At 39.3% G+C, this 21004-nt stretch overlaps 1 protein-coding gene and 1 pseudogene across 8 annotated transcripts in view; both read left to right on the top strand.

Annotated features, from left to right (window-relative positions):
* Positions 1-21004, top strand: part of LOC117164423 (venom dipeptidyl peptidase 4) — a 304125-nt gene that overhangs the window by 124914 nt on the left and 158207 nt on the right. The window lies entirely within an intron of this gene.
* On the top strand, positions 11027-11144 carry LOC117165192 (5S ribosomal RNA; annotated as a pseudogene).

Below are 21004 nucleotides of genomic sequence, written 5' to 3'. Positions count from 1 at the left end.
ATGTTTTATCCCGATGCTCCCATCATTTATTCGCGTCTGCTTACTTCAATCAACTTCCACTAATTATTTTACCATCACAAATTTTCGAATAATTTCAGAAAATTCTACCTAGTCGTTCAGAAAATTATTTCCATGTCTTCTCGATAAAAAGAATTCTTCTTGAACAAATCCGAGGATAAAGTTTCACTCGTTTCATCGACGATCCTATTTGCTTAGGACGAATTGTAATTAAACATTCTGGGGTGATCGTCCGTAAAGGTGCCCACAAAAAATACTCTTGATTTTCAACAATAACGTTTATTAAACTCTTAACTATTAACAACAAATAACGATTAACCACGATTAACGATTAACAACGATTAATAACAAGTAACGATTAACACTGAATTATCAAGAGTCAATAACCCGTTTCTCTAATTGTGTTTGCTTCGCTGTGACGCTTAACCTTTCGCAGCTCGGGGCAGAACGAATCTTTTGGTTCGAAATCGAACAGATTTTTTTCTTTGCTGCTCCTCGATATCCCCACTATGCTCGCGTTTATTAGAAGTCCGCGGCGGTTACCGCGTATGCATTCTACGGTATATACGGCTTTGAAGGTATAGCGCTTTGTGGCGCGAAGCCGTTGGAAATTTCCGTGGTCGAATGCCGCCACAATTCTATAATTAATTAATCTCATTCGAATGGAGTCCGGATTGGCGTGGCTCCATTATACTTCGATTATGCTCCGTTATAAAAAGGTATCTAATGACCAATCAGTACTTCTTTTTACATTAATTATACACGCTCCCTTTCCCTGTGTTCTTTCCAAAATGCATAGTTATTCTCTTATAGTGCTTGCGTTATAGTGCTTGCGCATGTACATGTGGCGGTACTCGACCACGGAAATTTCAACGGCCTCGCGACACAAAGCGCTCTGTACCTTCAAAGCGTAAGACCGACAGGTCTAATGTACCATCGATATCCCTGCGGTTCTTTCGCCGAATATTCGCATCGTCGCGGATTTCTAATAAATAGGCGCGTAGTGGGGATATCGAGGAGCAACAAAGGAAAGAATCTGTTCGATTTCGAACCAAAAGATTCATTCTGCCCCGAACTGCGAAAGGTTAAGCGTCATAGCGAAGCGAACACAATTAGAGAAACGGGTTATTGACTCTTGATAATTCAGTGTTAATCGTTAATCGTGGTTAATCGTTATTTGTTGCTAATTGTTAAGAGTTTAATAAACGATATTGTTGAAAATCAAGAGTATTTCTTGTGGGCATCTTCACCGACGATCATCTCATACAGTTTACTTGTTCAATCAAATTATCGCGATAAGAAATAATCGTAGCTGTCTATTACAATTCAAAAGTCTGTGTAACCGCTCATTTTCCATTAAAAATTCCCGTCTGTGTTTTATTTGCCCCAAAATTGTCCCTGGTACGGTCTACGAATACTAAACTCACAGCCATTAGGTTAATAAGAATTCTTTTTGTAAACTGTTTAAGCGTTGCAGTAGTCATTAAGCTATGCATATATCGTGTAAAATATTCTAGCCGTAAATACCCCCCCCCCCAAAAAGAGAGAAAAAGAAGTAGAAGAAAGAGAAAAGGATGACTATTCCTACTGTATATTTATCTTTTGCTAAATACAAATTTGCAGAACATACGTTGCACCAGCTATGTACATTCTCAGACTGTTCTCAAATTTGGCCAATTAATTACGACACTTGTGTCTCGTGTTACAACGTTAACGAAGTTCCAAAATGCGTTTTACGCAACGCGTGTTATTTATATTGACAAAACTTCTTCACAGTAAACGTGGATGTAGTTGTGCGAGTCACTGTACTTGATAAAATCGAACGTGAAAATGCATTTCTCCGTGCGTGCCAGTCGCATGACAAGCTTGTTGTCGATATGATCGCGGCCGATTGAAAAGGAAACAATTTACACGCAGCCAGCTGCGGAACAAAAGAAGAAAAAGTGCCGAAGAGAGATGGAGATCGGTGGCGAGCTATCGGAAGTGGTTTACGCGTAAAGCGTTAACCTCGATTGCTGCAGCTTTGTTCGAACTGCTGAATTCATCGTTTCGCATCGGTCCACTGCTATCGCGATCCGATCGAACGGATCGCGAGAACGAAACGGAGCCATAGAATGTGGTGAGCGCGACAGATGTCCCGGTCATTTTTGCGGCGATATCATCGTCGCTCGATCACGGTAGGCGTCCCGATCGTGTTCTCGCGTGTATCGATTTGTCGAAAATTTTCTGCGCGGATTCTTAAGCTTCCTTTGAAAACGCGACACCCGGCAGGATAATTCGAGCGAATTCAATTCGTACTTCGGCTCCGGTTACACGGATTCTTACGACTCCGGGGATCCTTTGTACTCGTAGTTTTCGAGAGATATCGAGGAAAAGCTAGACAAAAAAAAAAAAAAAAAAAAAGAAAGAAGAATTCTCGTATCGAGAAGGTTCTGTAATTTTTATCATTTTTCTGCAACAAAATATATTTCTTAACTGATCAATTTTTCGGATAAAGGAACTCGAGAAACATAACGCGGTATCAGGTAAATTGTTGCAAGTTTTAGTTTTCATTTTTTAACATTTTTACGTTCGAATTGATAATTATCGCACGGCGGCTCTTAAAGAACTTTATCCTTTTTGCAAGATAAATCAAAATTTAGTAACAATTCGATTGTTCGGTTAGAAAATTAGAAAAAGGAAAGTTGAAATACTAGCGTTTCGATGATACTGTTAGAGGTAGAAAATGAATCATATTGTATATTTTTGATAATGATATTTCTAAACGTGGCAATTTTTGAGAGAGAAGCTTGGATAAGGCAAACATTTGTCAAACACGTTGAAGTACAAAATCGTTGAAGCACAATGAAGTACAAAGACACTATCGTAGCTACAATAGCAGAGATAGTATTGGAAATACGTATAGATTCATAGCGCGCATTCAATGGCTTTAGATGGACACATAAATTGCTCACAGCGCATAGTGAACCATCTTTCGAAACTCATGTATGGGTTCATAGCATTGGAAGGGTTAACACGTTGACTGGCGGGTGAATTTTGTACATGTATCTCGCCTGCGACCAGAACTGTCGCTTATTCAAGCACGATGCGTCGCTATACGCAGTTACAGTACATTGTTGGCGAAAAAATAAAATTGTTGAAGTGCTTGATAGCATATTTCGTATTTTATATCGTTATTTTAACTTAATTTTAACGCGGCTTTTAAATAACAACGACGAACAATTTTGCAACTGTTTCTTTTTTTTGTGAGAATTTTACGAATATGGCAGATTATTAATGTATAATGAAAAAGAAATTAATGTTCGTCTATTGATAATGCGTTAGGTTGTCCGAAAAGTTTCTTTCGTTTCATAAGGTGATAACAGATGGACAACAATTTCTGTTTTATATTATTTTATTGAATTAGGTATGATCCATTTTGTTATATTTATATTACTATGTTCGTGCATAATTATTAATGTATAATGAAAAAGAAATTAGTGTTCGTCTATTGATAATATATTAGGTTGTCCGAAAAGTTTCTTTCGTTTCATAAGATGATAACAGATGGACAATAATTTCTGTTTTATATTATTTTAATGAATTAGGTATGATCCATTTCGTTCTATTTCTATTTTTATGTTGCATAATTCAATAAACTAATATAAAACAAAAAACATTGTGCGTCTATTATTTCCTTATAAGACGAAAGAAACTTTTCCGACAATCTAATACATTAAATTATTTATTTTTTTCCCCTCGATATTTCTGCTCGTAATAATGTTTATTATGACAGTTTAATATGATTGTTTCGTTGGTCTTCTTGTATGTCGAAATAGATACATAAATTTGAAAACGTGTCAGCAGACTGGAATATAACAATAAGTAAGATAATTGAATCGACGCACCGTATGCGTCAGTAACAGTGAATATGTTAAACAGTTCAATTAACCCGTTGATATTTGACGTTGCCTATGAACAACATTATGATTTAACAAGTTATTAACTGACTAGACGATAAACGAAGCTGCTTATCTTAATTACCATAGATTTTAACACGTCACATTTTTCCTACAAAAGTATCCAACGATACGTGTTTCTGTTATTAGCTTTTTCAATGATCCTATTCGTTTGTAGCCCGAGTTGTTCTCTTTCAGAACATACGAATTCAAAAACGTGTCACCAAATTAGACGAAGATAGTAGAAGTTATAATTAGAAACTAACGATAAATATGATAATTGAATAGACGCAACATATGCGTCATCTGAAACAAATAATTGTATTTAATTAATTGTTAATGCTATATTTGGATGTACAATCTTTTTGAATGGTCTTGTAAAGAGAATATAATAGCTTAAAATGCGAGATTAATTTCGTCAAGAATATTTACATTTGGTATCTTGTTAATTAATAACTTACTAAAATAGAATATCGCTCTACGAGCTTGTAAGAGAAATTAATTAACGTAAATACTTTTTCCACAATTCAAACAGTCTTTGGATGTTCCAAAGTATTCGCAGAATTAATTTCAACATTGCCAGTCGTCAGTGTTCAAATGTTATCACTAATGAATCTAATCTCGGCCACCGGTGACCCCCACGGTATACACCGTTGTTAACCAAGCCGCCACAGAACGCTGCTGATTTCAAACACGCGTGATTTATTAATTATATTATTATTGCCTTTGACAATGATAACGATAACGATAACAAACGAATAATTAGCAACGTGGCTTGATTGCCTGGTGGAATGTCAATTTTAGGTGCCGTTATGGGATAAATTCTATTCTAAAGTGGACAAAGTCAACGGAACGTTGATTAATGTTTCGCTATAATTTCAAGCGAATTTCGTTACAATTTTCCGCGGAAGAAGAAAGATGATATACGAACGAATCAGGATGAATCGATAGCGTAGATTACGCGATGGCACGTCGATCGACTGGCACGGCAAACATATAATTAACGAAGCGCGATACATTAATTTCTAACTTTAATTGATATGCGTTCGCGAGTGAATTTAATTCTCGTCTTTCTCTTTTTCTCTCTCTTTCTCTCTCTCGTGCGCGCGTTGGTTCAGTTTTGCCACACCAATGGCAAATAAATAAATTACGAACGGTGCACGGTACATTGATCTTTGGTTTCAATCGATTCAACATACCAACTTCATTCCGCCGACATAAAGCGGCGGGTAAATAAATTATTGTCAAACGGTGACGCGAATGAAATTCATTATCGATCCCCCGTGGGAATTCGAAGGATTTCCGTAGAATGGACAATAGTTACGAGCATCGTTGTGTCTCGAATGTTTGCAAATGTTGAATATTTGTCGATATCTCCGTTTTCATTCGTCCACTGTGTGTCGAGGTATCGTTATATCGTTGTAACTAACGGGTTTTCTTATCGAGGGAGGAGAACTTCGCGTTTTCTGGGTGTCTTCTCTTTTTTTTTTTTTGCTTAACACATTGACTGCCACGCGTGTTTTCAAAGAAATCTCCGTCAGGCCACGCGTACAGCAGTACCAAGCGCTCTCTGCTAGGTGCTCCCATCGATATTTTAGTAATGCGAATTGTAATTGTAGTAAAGATCCTACAGTATATTCCTTTAGTTCTCGTTTGATAACAGATTTTGAAGTAACGGGTCACACTTCGTTATCTGTATTTCAGAAACAGCATAGGAAGAGTAGCTTTAGTTTCTATTAAAATTCACTTTTAACTGACCCTTTAGAACAAAATAACAAGCAGCCCGGATTTTAGTAACAGTTTCGTTATTCGTTCGTTTTTCTTAGACGTTTTAACGTTATTCGTTTCAACATTAATTTACTTTTAACCGAGTTATATTCTAATACGTGGCGACGTCGACATAGTAAAATAAGAAATCGTTTCGGACATTATCCAACAAAGAAATTTATTCAAATACCAGGCAAAGTAGTCATTGAATAAAAGAGTCATCGAAAGATCGATTTTATCCTGGAAATCGCGTACCGGTGATAATTTCGAAGAAGGAAACGAACCGTAAAAAAATGCTTGCTACGGTGATCGTTAGGCGACGATGTTTTATTCAAGGCGGCGTGTTAACTCGCAATAAATGCGGGCAATTCTGTTCGGCGAGTTTACACATTCCCAGGATACATAATGCATGGCGCATTCAACGCGTGGAATTCATAGCTCGTGACAATGAAATTGGGGTTACACGATAAATACGTCCCTTCAACCTTCTTCATATCTTCCCCACACTCACTTCGTTGGATTTCTGTTATTCTACGTTTTTCCCCCCAATTTACATTTCACCCAGCCACCAATTTTCAGGTGTTTGACAAAGCGAGACGGCTGATTACGACCGATTTGCATCATCGTCGATTGATCGAGCGCTGCTGAGTTTGCTTGGCAAATTGTCGTCACGTTTGCGCTATTAACTGTCCTTCTCTTCGATATTATGCAAAACTCATATGCCTCAGCTGTACTCAGGCGATAAATTTTATTCCAAGTATACAGATAAAAGTCAATAATTTGAAATGATAGCTCGCGTTTCAGAAACCGTGCGATAGTCACGAGGATGATTTTTGTACTAGAAACAGTCGTACAGTATCGGCCACTTCAAGTTTCTGTGCTATAACTTGCGCTGCTTTTAGTAAAAGTTAATTTGCAGCGCGAATGGTGTACTCGTAAAAAGGGGACAAATCGATTTTCTTCAATTTCCTCATAAGCTGATTAATCATTATAAGTTAGAAGTTAATTAATAATCCGCAAAGGGGAACAAAAATTGTGCTGTAATTTGCAAGAATTAAAAAATGTAATTTGTAACTCGTTGTCCTGTACCGGCAAACTACTTGGTACATTCTAAGAGATCTAAGTAATTGATCGTGTTAGTAAAAAGCATGAAAACATTGATCCAAGTTTAGTTCCCTGCTTGGTCAACTGTTTTTCTTTTCTTACTTGTCTCTTTTCCTAATTTGCTGCCTCCCTTCGAAGCTCTTAACACTTTGACTGTCCCTTGATGACCGGAGCGCTCGAACTTCTTACAATTGTAAAAATTGTATGAAAATTGACAGTTAGGGCGTTTTAAATATAACCGATAAATAGAAGATACTTTGAAATAAAAAGTGCCCCATTGAACAATTAAACATTTTTATTAAAACATCAATAAAGAAAAAAGAGTATTCAAAAGTTTTTCGAAAACGAAGTTACGAGTAATACGAGTAGATTTTTCACTTGCGCTTCTTTGTCTCCTCGAAAACTTACGCTCTTTAACCAACTCCGAGGAAGTGAAACTTTCAAAACTGAAGAACACTGGGAAGAATACGAGATGGCGGTAGGAAAAGGCAAAAGTCTAAGACAAGGAAGCGAATGGTACGTCCAAAATTTCCCAGATGGGATCGTGCAATTTTCCAGCAGCTTCGAGCCCGGCTTTTTTCTCTCCAGTGGCTAATTCACCGACTTCCTTGGCAAAGGTTTGTGGGCATTTTCTTTGTCGAAGGCAACGCGTTTTTGCCGGCAACCTTGTTCCCGTCAGCCACTTGTATTCCCGCGACTCCCATGACGCGGAATGCCAGCATTTCGCTAACACCGGCCACTCGATTACGCGAGAATGCGAATGCCTCTAATCGACGACGAAATACACCGGACGCTGGATAAAGTCGCCAGGGATAGAAAAAAGTTCCGCAAATGGAAACGAATCTCGTCGCACATTCCAGCGGCTTTGCAAACGCGTTTCGCGCTCCATTCGCCGGATTGAATATATTACGAGTTTTCGAAGGATTAGGTCGCACCAGTCTCGCCATTTTTACGCTGAACGTTGAATAATTTGTGAAACGATAGCGTGGTTTGGTTCTTTAAAAGATTGTCACTTGGAAATTGGAAAATAACGTATTTTCGTGGAATTAGAATTTTTTTTATATTTCGTGAAATAACTACGTGTCTCCGTAATTTCTTATTAAATTATAGCTTGGCTGTTCAGGAAGATCGCGGCGAATTCCGAGACGAATTCGAAAATAACGTATTTTTGTAGAATCTTTTATTCAGCAGAATGTTGGCTGATTTATCGAATAACATGATGGTTTTTTACTAAATCAAGATTTTCAGTCGCGTATCTCAACCCACGAAAGTATAATTTCTTTCGTTCGCGTGTAGTATTAATTAAATTAATTAAATTACAATTTCATGCGGCGATGTTTACGTGACTCGGAAACATATACCGAATTCTTTCAAACAATAAACACAGAAGATTTTTATTTTTATCTTTATAGAATATTATTATAGAAACGTGCGTTGACTAACATCGCTATAATCTTCAGCCCTCCAGTAAAGTTTACCCGAGCGAGCCATTGTTTTTATCGAGATACCTGTTAGCCTTACGTATAACCATCATTTGCCTTGCAACTATAATTCGCAAGAAATTTATTATCTCTTTAAACCAATCCATTATTATCTCTTCGTCTACTTTAAACGTTAATTTATTCAAAAATCATGATGCTGCAAAAGCCATTATCTTACGCTATTATCATCACTTTGCATCGTAACACGTTCTACACACTGAAACGTACTTTTGTTTAGCCAAATCGGCCTGAAAAAGATAGGTTTAAGAGGGCGACGCGTTATTCCCAGCGACTCGGTTCTAAGAGAGCAGAGATAAAGTTGCGAGAAAAATGTAAATTAGATGGAAAAAGTGGGCGGTTCGCGCGTACGGCCGCATTTAGAGCACGCATTTGGCTCGGGGCCAAAGTGCACGGATTACGCTGTGTTTTAAATCGCGCTTTTATTATCCGCGGTCCTCACACCTAGCGCAATTAACTCGTTTTCGAGTTCGACGGTCGATAAAACGTCGCGCAACTATTCCTCGTTTTTTTCTATTTATTCGAAACAGCATCAGTATCGTTTAAATATTCGTTCGCGATATCGTTCGGCGACTTGGTTGCCACGGTCTTCCAACAATTTTTATGTTTCGCGTTTGTTCTCGCTCGAAGCAGCGAAACGAATTTCTAACAAGCAACAAGGTGTCGAACGTAAAACCGAATCGAGAAGTCGATGTTCGTGTTTCGATTCGGACTGTGGGGATATCTTTCAACATCAGACGGTCATAATTACGTCGAAAATGATGGAGAGAATGTAGCGCGACCAAACATCGCTTGAAACGTCAGACCGCAAGCTACTCGTACGTTTGATATTATAAATATGTTCTTCTCGATAGACTGCGGGTTCTCACGCATTCATGGGACATTTAAGATCGCAAGCTCGCGTATAACGTGGAATAATATCAGAAAAGCCAAAATACAACGCTTATTGTAACGCTCGGTTGACGAAATAAATTTCTGCCTAAACTCCATTGGTTTAATTATATGCACATTTACGAAGGTAGGAATTTGTATAAAAATCCACAGTTCGCTCATCCGTCACGTATAACGAAGTTGAATGTTTCCTCCGACTATAGTCGTAACTTTAATTAATTTTGACGCTCGTGTAACTAGATTCCCAATTCTCGATATTCGTTCTGTGGCGTCTGTGTGCGAAGATACACGTTCACGTTGGCCGGATATAATTGGTTTGAAAATGGCCGAGAAACATTAGCAGGGTTGAAAAGTGTCCGGCTGCGGCCACAATAATCTCGACTATCGAACTCCATTAATCTAACCCGGCGAAAGAATCGTCGGTGGGACGCGATCGGAAGAGCATCAGCGACGCGACTAGTCGCTTTTAAAAACAACGTTTTTATTTATCGGTCGCTGGTGTATCGATCTTGTCGACGAGCGCAAGTGTATATGCTGAAAATTCCGCGCTTTTTATCGGCCGGCTGATTTATTTCAAGAACTCGAACAGAACCGCCCTCTCCTCGCCGCTACCGCCGCCACCGCCGCTACCGCCGCCACCGCCGCCACCGCCGCCACCGCCGCCATCGTCGACTGTATGAGCCACTTCGGTTGGAATGCTGCCAGCCGAACTGAATAGCCGGTAGCTCGCCTCTGGGAAATTAAGTGTGTACACGGGAAAACGTGCGAAAACCAAAAATGTCGCGCCTACTCAACACGTATCGGGCATGTGGCACTTGAAAACGGTTTAATGGATACGAAATCGGTCGATCTCTGAAGCTGCTATCGGTCACGAAAGCTCGGCCGAAAACGGGGAAACATTTATGCGAAAAAAAAAAAACGACATGCATGCGTTGCACGTTGACCCTGTTGTGCACTTTACCTCGTTTTTCAGCGAATCGTGTTTTTCCATCGTTAAGGAATTTCTTAATCTTTTACGTTGCAACGTTTCGTTGGCAAATTTGTCTTTCTTTTCTTTTTTTCTTCGTCAATTAATCGAAATCGTTACGTTCGAGTTCCGTCTTGAAAGGATCTCGTGGCTTTGCAAGGTAATTTCCACTTCGTTCAGTATGATTTTCGCCGCGGTTTGGTCCATCTGTCTCAGTAGACTGTACGATCGTATGAAATTTAGAGAAAGCAAGGTATTTTTATCGGTGCTATCACTGTGAAATATCGTTCACGTCGCTTGGTTAATCCTTGGCGAGTTAATTTTAGACTATTTAGTCTTCTTTATTCGTATTGCACGAGTATTCCACGATAAAGAGTTAATCTGTCGGTAATTCTTGATTAATATATAGACGAGTTTTATAGTGGAAGTCCACGTTTCTCGGTGGTATCACGATGGAGCAAGGCTTGTGGGAAAATGTTGCCTTTATATGTAGATTCGGTGCTCTGATATTTCGTGATAATGCTAACCTAGATTTGATATATTTAACTGAATCGTGGTTGGCAAATTATATGTTGTTACATTGTACGCAGATTACGACTCTGCTTATAAATGCACTGCGCATGTTTATGCAAATTCCTGTTTTTTACGTGTACCTTTAAACAAGCATTTGTTTTAACCTTTAAAGGTTGCAACGAGCACCGCTGGTTTAACCTAATTGAACTGAAGAATTATAAAACTAAATCGTAAAGGAAACTTGGCGCAGGTGGAACAATTATCAGAATCAGAATATCACGCGTGCACCACGTATCACAATTAGTTTCAAGTTAGTAGAAATTGGATACGCCAACGCCCTGGCCGCGCTGAGTGCACTCGTTCCCGTCAGATCACGAAAGTTAAGCAGCGCCGGGCACGGGTAGTACTTGGATGGGTGAACGCCTGGGACCCCGTGTGGCGTTGGCGAAGCGCGCCGGGCCCGTGCCCCCCTCCCCCCCATCCCGTGGGTTCGGGCTTCGACGCTTGGCGGCGTAGCGTCTCGGGGCCGCCAAGCAGGTCCGGTGGGGGAACGGGGCTGCCTGGCACGGCGGCTCCGGCGACGAGGGTGTGATGGCAATGGTGTTTACACACCGTTCCATCGGCGGTGGTTATTAGGCGCGCGGGGGAGGCCCCGTTGCGACGCTCACAGCGATTCCCGGGCCTCCCTCGATCGCAGCCGGGACTGTTATCGTGGAGGTGTTTTAGTCGGTTGGAGTCCGACACTACCACGCCGCTTTCCCCAGAAGCGGCCTGGCGTCCGTGCGGATTTCCTCCGCGTAAAATATATATAGAAAAAAAAAGTAGAAATTGGATGGAAACGAAACGTAGGGGAAACATAGGAAACGGAATTCGCTTAATCGGTTATTCGAATCATTGGCAATTCGGTGTTTTCCCTTTTTCGCCGTCGGATCAACAGTTATTATCAATGCAGAGCGCAATTTACATCTGGCTAGCGGCGACCGCGGTGGCAATTGGCGTTATTAAACGATACGGACCGACGGACTCGATTTAAATCGCTATTCCCGCGACATTACTCATTAAACGAACTTGCCAGCACGTGAAAACCCAATTCGTCCTGTCAAGTTGGAAATGAAAACGGGCGAAACGAAGACAGCGAAGAGCCGGAGGCCGGTTCGCATCGAGGGTCTCTGTTGCGAATTAAACGTGCTCCGGGTTCATTTTAGTTACAGTCTGATTCAAATATGGCAACGAACTTTCCAAACTCGATCTCTCGCGTTCACCGACGAATAACAACTTGCTAATGATGTGAAAAATGAGGGCACGCACAGTTCGCCATCCAGAGAACAAAAATCGAAATAATCGCTGTTCGATTTCCATATTACTGTTTGATGACATCAGCCTGTAAATAACGCGAATGTAAACGATAGATCGACAAAAGATCGATAGAGAATTAGCAAGTATCTCGTTCCTATATCAAAATCCGATCACGTGAAAATTAGCACGCTCGTTAGACATACCTGATCGTCAATTCCTGTTAAACTGTGCGTGTTATTCCTTAAATGTGGAGAATCTGAGCGAAGTTGTGTATAATTCTAATGTTCGACTAGAAGATTTCTTTCTTTATTTCTTCGAAGTGCGATTTGAAAAATATGCAATTATGATTCTTCTGTGTCGAAAAGATATTATGTCGCATTGCTATGCAACGTTTTTCTGCCACAAACTGGATGCTCTTTATTTTGTCAAAGTCAAATCCACCGGCAATTGCAAGTTGGTCGAAGAATGCAATTCTGACACACTTGTTGCAAGAAAATTTTAAAAATTATTCGAGAATTATGTTCAATATTAAATGTTAGCATAAATAGCCATAAATGATTTCAGTATGACTCTTACGAAAAGATAGACAGATCCTTCACGGCATCGGTATCGTTTCCTTAAACGTGCATTGAGCGCGATGAGACAAAGAGACAAATATTCGAGATACCTTAACCATGGCAGGGAGCAAGGAAAATGTAGGGAAAAATAAAGATTTGATAATCAGATTCGTACTCGCGTCGCATCCTCCGATATCAAGTTCGGGACAATTGCATGCACGTTGTATGCATTTTTTTGTCTTTGTAGAGAATTCTAGTTCGATGTACCGCGTTGTGGGGCGTGAGAACGTGCAAACGTGCGAACTCGACCTGTAACCGTGCGGATGTGGCTCGCAAACGTGCAAACCTGATCTGCGACCGTGCGAACATAGTGCGCGAACGTGGCCCGCGAATTTTGATTTTTCTCCAGTATCCTCGTTCAAACGTGCCACCGTGTAGACGAATCGATGTTTTCTAGTTTTTTTCTCTTATGATATTTAAATGTTTATGTGTACACGAAGACTTTTAGTTTTGTAGATTACAATTTTTTAGTCGTTTACGAGATGGCTGGATTATGATTAATTGCAATTTTTTTATTCCATCACTTTATGTTTGACATTATTTATGCGCGACGTTGAATCTTACCGAATTTTGTAAAATAGAATCTTGTTTTTTTATGTGATACTGTGATTGAGCAGAATTTTTGCAGTTTGACTGTTTTATGTTTGATTTTGTTTACACGCAACATCGAATCTTACGAAATTATTAGGCAATCAGGTGATAAATGTATTTGATTATGGAAAACGTAAATCTCGTGCGTGTTTCAATTTCCCAATTTAATATATTTGCTGATGTGAAATTAATAGAATGCGAAAAGTTAATCTATTGAAAAAATAAGCAGTTATGAATTTGCGAGTTGTTTTAACGGAAACAAAACCTGCATGTTAAATGATCAGAAAACCAATATAACGAAAAAATAAACAAATAAATTTGCAAATTCGTTCGTTGAAAATGAAAAAGTTACTTCATAAATTGAACCGATTAAATTCCAGCTACTGGACAATTACAAAATAACATTTTTCATATCGTCCATAAATATTACGCAATAATTGTTTTGAACTCGAAATACACTGCTTTTGTTTCTACCAAAGGCTATTAAATAAATAAAAACGAGATTATAAAGTCATAAAAATAAACAGACAGAAGAACACTTTTTATATCGTTAAGCCATTTTATAAAGTAACTTCAAAGACTAAAGAACATTGAAACGTAAAAAGTTCACGATATTTCGTCGCCAACAAACGACGTATCTCGTAATTTCTAAAACTACGTTTCACCTTCTTCGTCATTTTCAGATTCTTTTCTTAAAAAATTGTCAAAATTCCAGTAGTCGGCGTTTAATATTACCTTGGAACTTGAAAGCGCAAAATAAGAGACAACGTTGCTCATGCAGTGAACCGATGGAAATTACCTTTTCGTTTCTTCTCGAATATTCCTTTCACCTTAATATCTCTTCTGTTACTTTTCTCCGAATATCACGCAACTTTTATATTACCAATTATTTTCTCATATTTCTCTTGAGTATCTCTTTTATTTTAATACCGTGCATCTTTCTCTTATTTCTCCTAAATATCAATAGCGCGCCTCTATCTCTACCGTAACAAATAAACTCGGCAAAGAAACAAGAAAATATCGCCAATTATTTTCCTACATTGTCCTGCCGCACTTCCTTTATTATTTTTCTTCTCCTTTTCTTCTACTCTGCCCAAATATCGATAGCGTTCTCGCAGTTTCACGGAGCAGGAATACTTGTTGGTAGTCATAATCGTACGTTTGCCCTGACGTTCAGTATGACCGTTCAGAAATTGCCACGGGAATTCGCTTATCGTTTCGCCGGAAAAATCCACCTTCTTTTGCCGCTGCGTCGCGATTTTCCAGTCGTCCCGCCGGCCCCGCAACGGTGATAAACAAATTTTATCATTTAATCGCGACGGCCTCGCTCAAAATGAGCGAAATGCCGAATAAATTTAATCGTTTAGTCGCGATTGCCTCGTCCACCCTACCGTATATACATTCGCTATCGATTACGTTGCCGGAATAATTTGATATTCGTCGGGGAGTCGTGCAACGAATAAAATTCCCCAGCCGTGACGAGCTTTTACTCGACAGATGGGACACGTATCGCCCGAGGGCGCCAGTTAACCCGAACAGCCGCGTCGTTGTTCGATTTTTCTTCATTTTAATACACCCTTGCTACGAAACAATTACGGAATCTAGTCACTTTCATTTTTATACCCACCTCCCCTCTCTGTCTGTGTATTTTATTTTAGTCGTTAAATACGCCGCTTGTCGGTAACACGTTACGTTTATCTCGTTTACTACTTGATAAATAATAGACACATCGTAACTTCTCGTATGCTTTAGATCTTCGGTATCCGCGTATTTCGATATATTTTGTATACCATATTGTCGCAATTGTATACGTTTATCACCATACTAAATAAATAAACTATCTTTCGTTTTGTCGTTTGTTTCTAACGATTCATTTACCAGCTGCTTTTAGCTAACGTGTAACACGCGTACGATCAGTTGGCAAGAGACGACTTTTTCCGACAAAGGGATATTATAAGCAACGATTATTCTTCCATGACACGTTATGTACACGTACATTGACAACTTCAATCTACTTTTTTCACCTTTGCCGGAGTAATATGCTCGAGCATCGATTCGTTCGTGTCACATTTCGTTCCTCTCGATCGCGCATGTATGCGATCTTTTTTAAACAGTGTTGAAGGATTCCTGTTACGAACAACGACTGTTTGATCGTCGAACGATAATCGTATTTGTCCGATTGCGTTTCAAGATCGAACGGCCGCTTGATTTTATGTAAATGTCAACAGCAGCGATCTGTTAATTGTTAAAGGGAATTGCATCTTTGAAATCGTATTTCTAGGTCGAACGTTCGCTGGATAAAAAGCCATTGAAAACTCTGTATCGTCATTCGTAACGATCCTCTGATCGAATTTCGATGATGGAATATTTCTAATCGCAATTCTCCACATCGAACTCTCGTTTCGTTTCATGCAAAGATTCTCGTTAGGCGCTCTGTTCCTCAAACAGTTACGTAAGATCTCATCTTCGAGTCTCGAAGCAAGTGGAAAGACTGTGGAAGAATCAGGTTGCCGGTAAAACTCGTCGTCGTGCGGGTCGCGTGAGATTTTTTCGAGTAAAACGAGCAAGCTCCGACATTCGGTGTTTAAGTGGAGCTTTGAAGACACGCGTTAAATCGTAGATCAAAGTAGAAGTAACGTTTGAGAGGAGATAGGTGGCAAAAAATATAGAAAGAAATATTCATCTTCGTTTGATGCGACGCCATGTATCGATACGCGAACGTTGTTTACCGAAGGTTCTGCAGCTTTGCCGCAATATAATTTCTGTGATACGAGCGAGACGGAAGCCGCGTGAAACGTTCTCCACGCATTTTCATCGATATCACAGCGAACGAAGGGAAAGTAAAAAGTGGAATGCAATTCGCAACGCGATAACTGCGGCGTTAAACTGTGTACGTCTGATCGTTTCTAAAGCGTTGCTCCAAATTTTGTTCTATCTTGCTCTTTCTTTTTCTGTTTTCGTCTCTCCTCTCTGTGGTATTTTCAATTTCACCGAAGAACTCGGCTGTGTTTTTTCTCTGTCGAAAAAAAAAGAACGGAAACGAATAAAAAACGATGGAAAAAAAAGAAGGCTCGAACGAGCGAGAGAATCCTGGTTTCTCAGTACGAAACGCAACCATGTTACATGGCCGACGAATTTGTACAGTTTTATCAGCAAACGGAACATCAACTGTCAGAAAGTTGAAATTTATGGCCCTTTCCACACAGAAACAGGAAGCTGTACGTTCGTCCATCTATGTTAATATCGCTGCTCCATTCTAGTCCCGAGAGAAATATTATGCTTTTTCGTGCCACGAAACAACGTCGAAGGTGCGGTCATTCGAGTCAGCTGAAGAGATTATCATTCAACCTTGAATGTTGCACAAAATAATTAAATTTCTTTCTTTTTTTTTCTTTCATACAGGCTGTAACGTTGCATCGATTACATCTACGCTGTTATCAACGACCATGACGACAATATGAACAGAGAGAAAGTGATTTACTGGCTAGATTTTGCTAAATAACTACATGTTTTTCAGGAAGGAGAAAAAGCTTTAAAACTTGATCTTCGTCACAGAGACGCCCACTTAGAGTTTCTCTGATCCGTTCTTTGTTGCGAGAACAATTGTGTTTACAGCAGTTTAAGAGGACGCGTTCGAAGATAATTTGATAATTGCGGATGTCGTAGATAGCTGCGGTTACATTTTGAGATTAGATACGCGTGTGTGAGTCAAATGTGACGATTTTAAGTCTGGCGTGCGCGATCCAAGTTCCTGGTAAATTTAATATTAACATTTGAAAAATGGTTCAAAAAATTGTCTTCTATTATTTAGAAAAAAAGTCATTCGAAGTATTCGTGACATAAAATTCCTATATAAGAATGTTAAGTATTCTACTCAGATACGTTTTTTATTTTGGAATTCCCAAGACGAAGAACGAGGGTAGAATTTTCAGTGGGTTCTGATATTTCTTGGTTGTATTGTGAAAGTTGTTGGATCTTGAGGGACCCTTTGAAGTTTCTTCGAATTCGAAGGATCTCTCGAAATTCTGTGGATCTTCGACAGTTTCACGGATTTCCCGCGATTTCTTGAGATTCCTTGGATCTCTCGAGGTTCCTCTTATCTCTTAGGGCTTCTCTAGACTCCCCGAGCTCCTCAGATCCCTCGGGATTTTGCGGCGATTCCATGGATCTCTCGAGGTTCCTTCTTGAACTCGAACACTTTGGATCTCTTTGTGATACGCGACAAAGAACGAGGAATCTAAAGGCAAATAATTACTATAATTCACCAAGATTATTATTAACAAGAAAAATGCAAGATCCTCGAGTCTCTGTTTCCATGAATCCCATTATTTGATTGATAATTACTACTCGAAATTAAAATCTGATTCACAGAATCGCGTCGCGTGTTCTTCGCTCGAATTAATAAATTTGAACAATTAATTAATGGTAGAATAATACTTTTGATAATGTCATAATTATATCGAATATTTGTCTCGGTTGAAAAACGCGCACATAAATGTACCAGACTTTGAAATTACATCGAGAAGAGTATTAAACGCGGATCCGAGAAGCACATTAAAATTAATTACTACGCAACTTTCCGGCGGAATTCTCGACTGTTCTTTGGAGAACCGGAAACGGCGCGAATCGCGATGGAGGATGAAGCAGTTAAAGTCGATCTAAGGAGGCGGTCGAGTCGCTGGTGGATTCGGTCGGTTCATTTCGCATCATCGTTTTAACAAATGTTCCATTCGGCAGCAGCCTCGCGAGCCAATCTTCCTTCTGCTTATTCGCATACCCGCATACCGCATAACCACAACTCACGTGGTCCACGTACCAGCATCCTGGCCCATTCTATTGTAATACAGACGTCTATACGTCCTAACTTTCGTTGAGTGTAATTTCTCGGCCAGCCATTCCTCCCCAACGTGGCTTTTGTACTTTCAGTTAAAACAATCGCTTGCTGAATAATTCACTATCATACAGGATTTTGTTGCAGACAATAATAATATTAATAGACTCTTTGTATTATCATTCGCTGTTATATTATTATTTATTATGATATATATGCCGGAGTTGAAAGGACATCGGGGCATTTCTTTTGGAATTTTTGGGAAGATCTCCAATACTTTAGTGTAGACTATTTATTATAGCTGTACATAAATAATAAAACTTAGAAGTAGTTGTTTATGATTCAATGCTACTATGTTTGCCCGAGATTTGTGAGCTTGGGCTCAGATTGGCTGACAAAACTGGCCACTGAACGTAGCCGTGGTCACAGGATGGACGTTTTTACCTAACACAGGTATGGAGCAATTGTATAGTTTTCCTTAAAAAAATATAGTTGTAGCGGTACACGGGCACGAGGACAAATCAAGCCACGTGTGGTTTTGCCTCAGAAGTGCCAATATTATGGGACACACGTTGTATTAACAATCAAACTCAATATCGCCGCTACGCGGGACTGCCTAGCAACGGCGGTTGGAATTTTGTTGGTATCCCCGACCAATATACAACGAACTAACGCGATCGCAAGAAAAGGAAAGTTTTCATCAGTCTTTTATTTCGTGCGATCTCCTCGGAGAGTTTCACATCGTCTTTACGAGCAGTATATACCGAGCGTCCCAGCGAACATTTTTGTGCTTTAAAATATATTCTACGTTTAACAAAGAGTTATCCCGTTGGCCGTGGATTCGTTATTGAACCTAAGATCATTGTCATTAACATCTCGAGTGTCTAATCGCCACGGTTATTTGTCAAATTCTGTAAAAGCCATATTTATACCAGTAAATATAATCTTTATTGTACAACAACGATGTCTAGTCCGAACGAAGATTCGTTAGACGCCCCTAAACCTAATGATAACTCGACATATACGATATTGCATTCAGACGTATGCAACTATAGCTATAGTTCAGGCAGAGAACTTTAGAAAAAGATGTAAATTCGTGGATCGGTTAAGGTAAAAGGACAGGCGATGAGTATTCCTCGGTAAGAAAAGAATTGAGAAATTGACTAATCGGATAATACAAGAATTTACAGAAATTAATTACAATGTTAAATTAAATGTCGAAACCGGTCGCTTGACCGGCTCTGGTAAGGTTAGTGTTAAGTAAATTGGAACGATTGTTATGAAATTATTAAAATCTTCAAGAATTATTACCTTAATCCCAGAGTATGAAGTTAAGTATTATATTCCCAGAGAGTAATTGTACTAGTTTGGTATTATGCGATGCAATGTCTCTTTTGTTTGAGATTAATCGTATACAAAGATATGAGATACCTTGTATTGAGAAAGATTTGGAATTTAATCAGTAACAGATAAATGACATTTCAAGTACAAATGGCACTTTTCAAGCGTATTAGGTTGTCCGAAAAGTTTCTTTCGTTTCATAAGGTGATAATAGACGAGCAATAATTTCTGTTTTATTTTATTGAATTAGGTTTTATTTCTGTTATTATTTTATTGAATTAGGTATGATCCATTTCGTTCTATTTCTATTATTATGTTCGTGCATAATTCAATAAACTAATATAAAACAAAGAACATCGTGCGTCTATTATTTCCTTATAAAACGAAAGAAACTTTTCCGACAACCTAATATTACATAGTCCAATGGAAAGTAACGTGTACGTAAAGTAACAAGGTTATATAGTAACCATTTTTGAATAAAATCCTTCAGTTATTAGACTCCTGTCCGAATCGATAAATTGCTGTAATTCGTCCATTACGATATCGGAGAATATTCACATCTTCGAACATTAAAAATTCATAACAAAGTCCCTCAGGGTGTTCTCAGATAATCAATAATATCGCCAATATTTCAAGCTTGTCAGAATCATTGTACGATATCGACAATATCGCATTGGCAATATCTAATGATCCTTTCAGTTGACAAGCTTAAAATATTCCTAAAATAATTTTAAAGTAAGAGTACCCTTAGGACATAAACGTAAACCTCGTGAAGAAAAAAGATCCTGTACCCTTTCCCACTGAATTTTTCGTCCGATCATTCAAAATTACTATTTGCATCGATCAAATTCTCGAAACCGTGAAACATTCGTAACATAATCGCCGATAGATACGAGCAGAAATTTCGTTTAGAAGGAAAGTCCACTCGTACCATTTTTCCATCCAGTTCTTCGTTTCTCCCGTATAAGATGGCTGTTCGAGTTCGAATCGATAAATTCCTGTAATCCATCCATTTTAGTATCACCTTCGAGTCGCGCGTAAAATAAAGCACGGTAAATCCAAAACTGCAAGTCGTTGGTTCGAAGGATAATTTACAGTGACCATAAAAATTAGCCAGATGCCCGATATAAACGGAAGAAATAGTAAATCTCGAGCCACGGAAGCTCCGGGTCGCAAACGCGTCGGCCCCAGTAAATCACTGCGAGCGCAGAGAAAACGGCATGCGCGCATTAACGAGGCCCGAGCTAGTGTGCTGCAAGGCGGATGTGTTCGATATTTTTTCCTAGCAGCGCGTGTAATTACGTGCAACGTGTGTTTGCCTGTCCACACGATTACATAAATCTAAAACTCGGCGCGCGTAAGTTCTCGTGACCTATGTGCGTAATGGACGATGTCGAAAATCGCGAGAATCCTCCTGCGTGCCGCGCGAACAATTGAGGAACCGGCGCAGCGCGACGTGCAACGCCAGTATTATCTTTGTATTGGGTCGTGCCGTATAAACGTCACAGACGAGAAGAACACGATGCGTCATACATTTGGTGTTTTAGCAGCAATTTATCATTTTCGATCGACAAACTTTGAAATTCTACGTTTCGTCGATCAATTTTATATACAGGCTGTCCGCGCTGTTA

The sequence above is a fragment of the Bombus vancouverensis genome, chromosome 13, assembly GCF_051014615.1.
Source record: "Bombus vancouverensis nearcticus chromosome 13, iyBomVanc1_principal, whole genome shotgun sequence".
NCBI classification, from domain to species: Eukaryota; Metazoa; Arthropoda; class Insecta; order Hymenoptera; family Apidae; genus Bombus; species Bombus vancouverensis.
The sequence above is the reverse complement of the archived record's forward strand: the minus strand, read 5'-3'. Positions and strand labels throughout refer to the sequence as shown.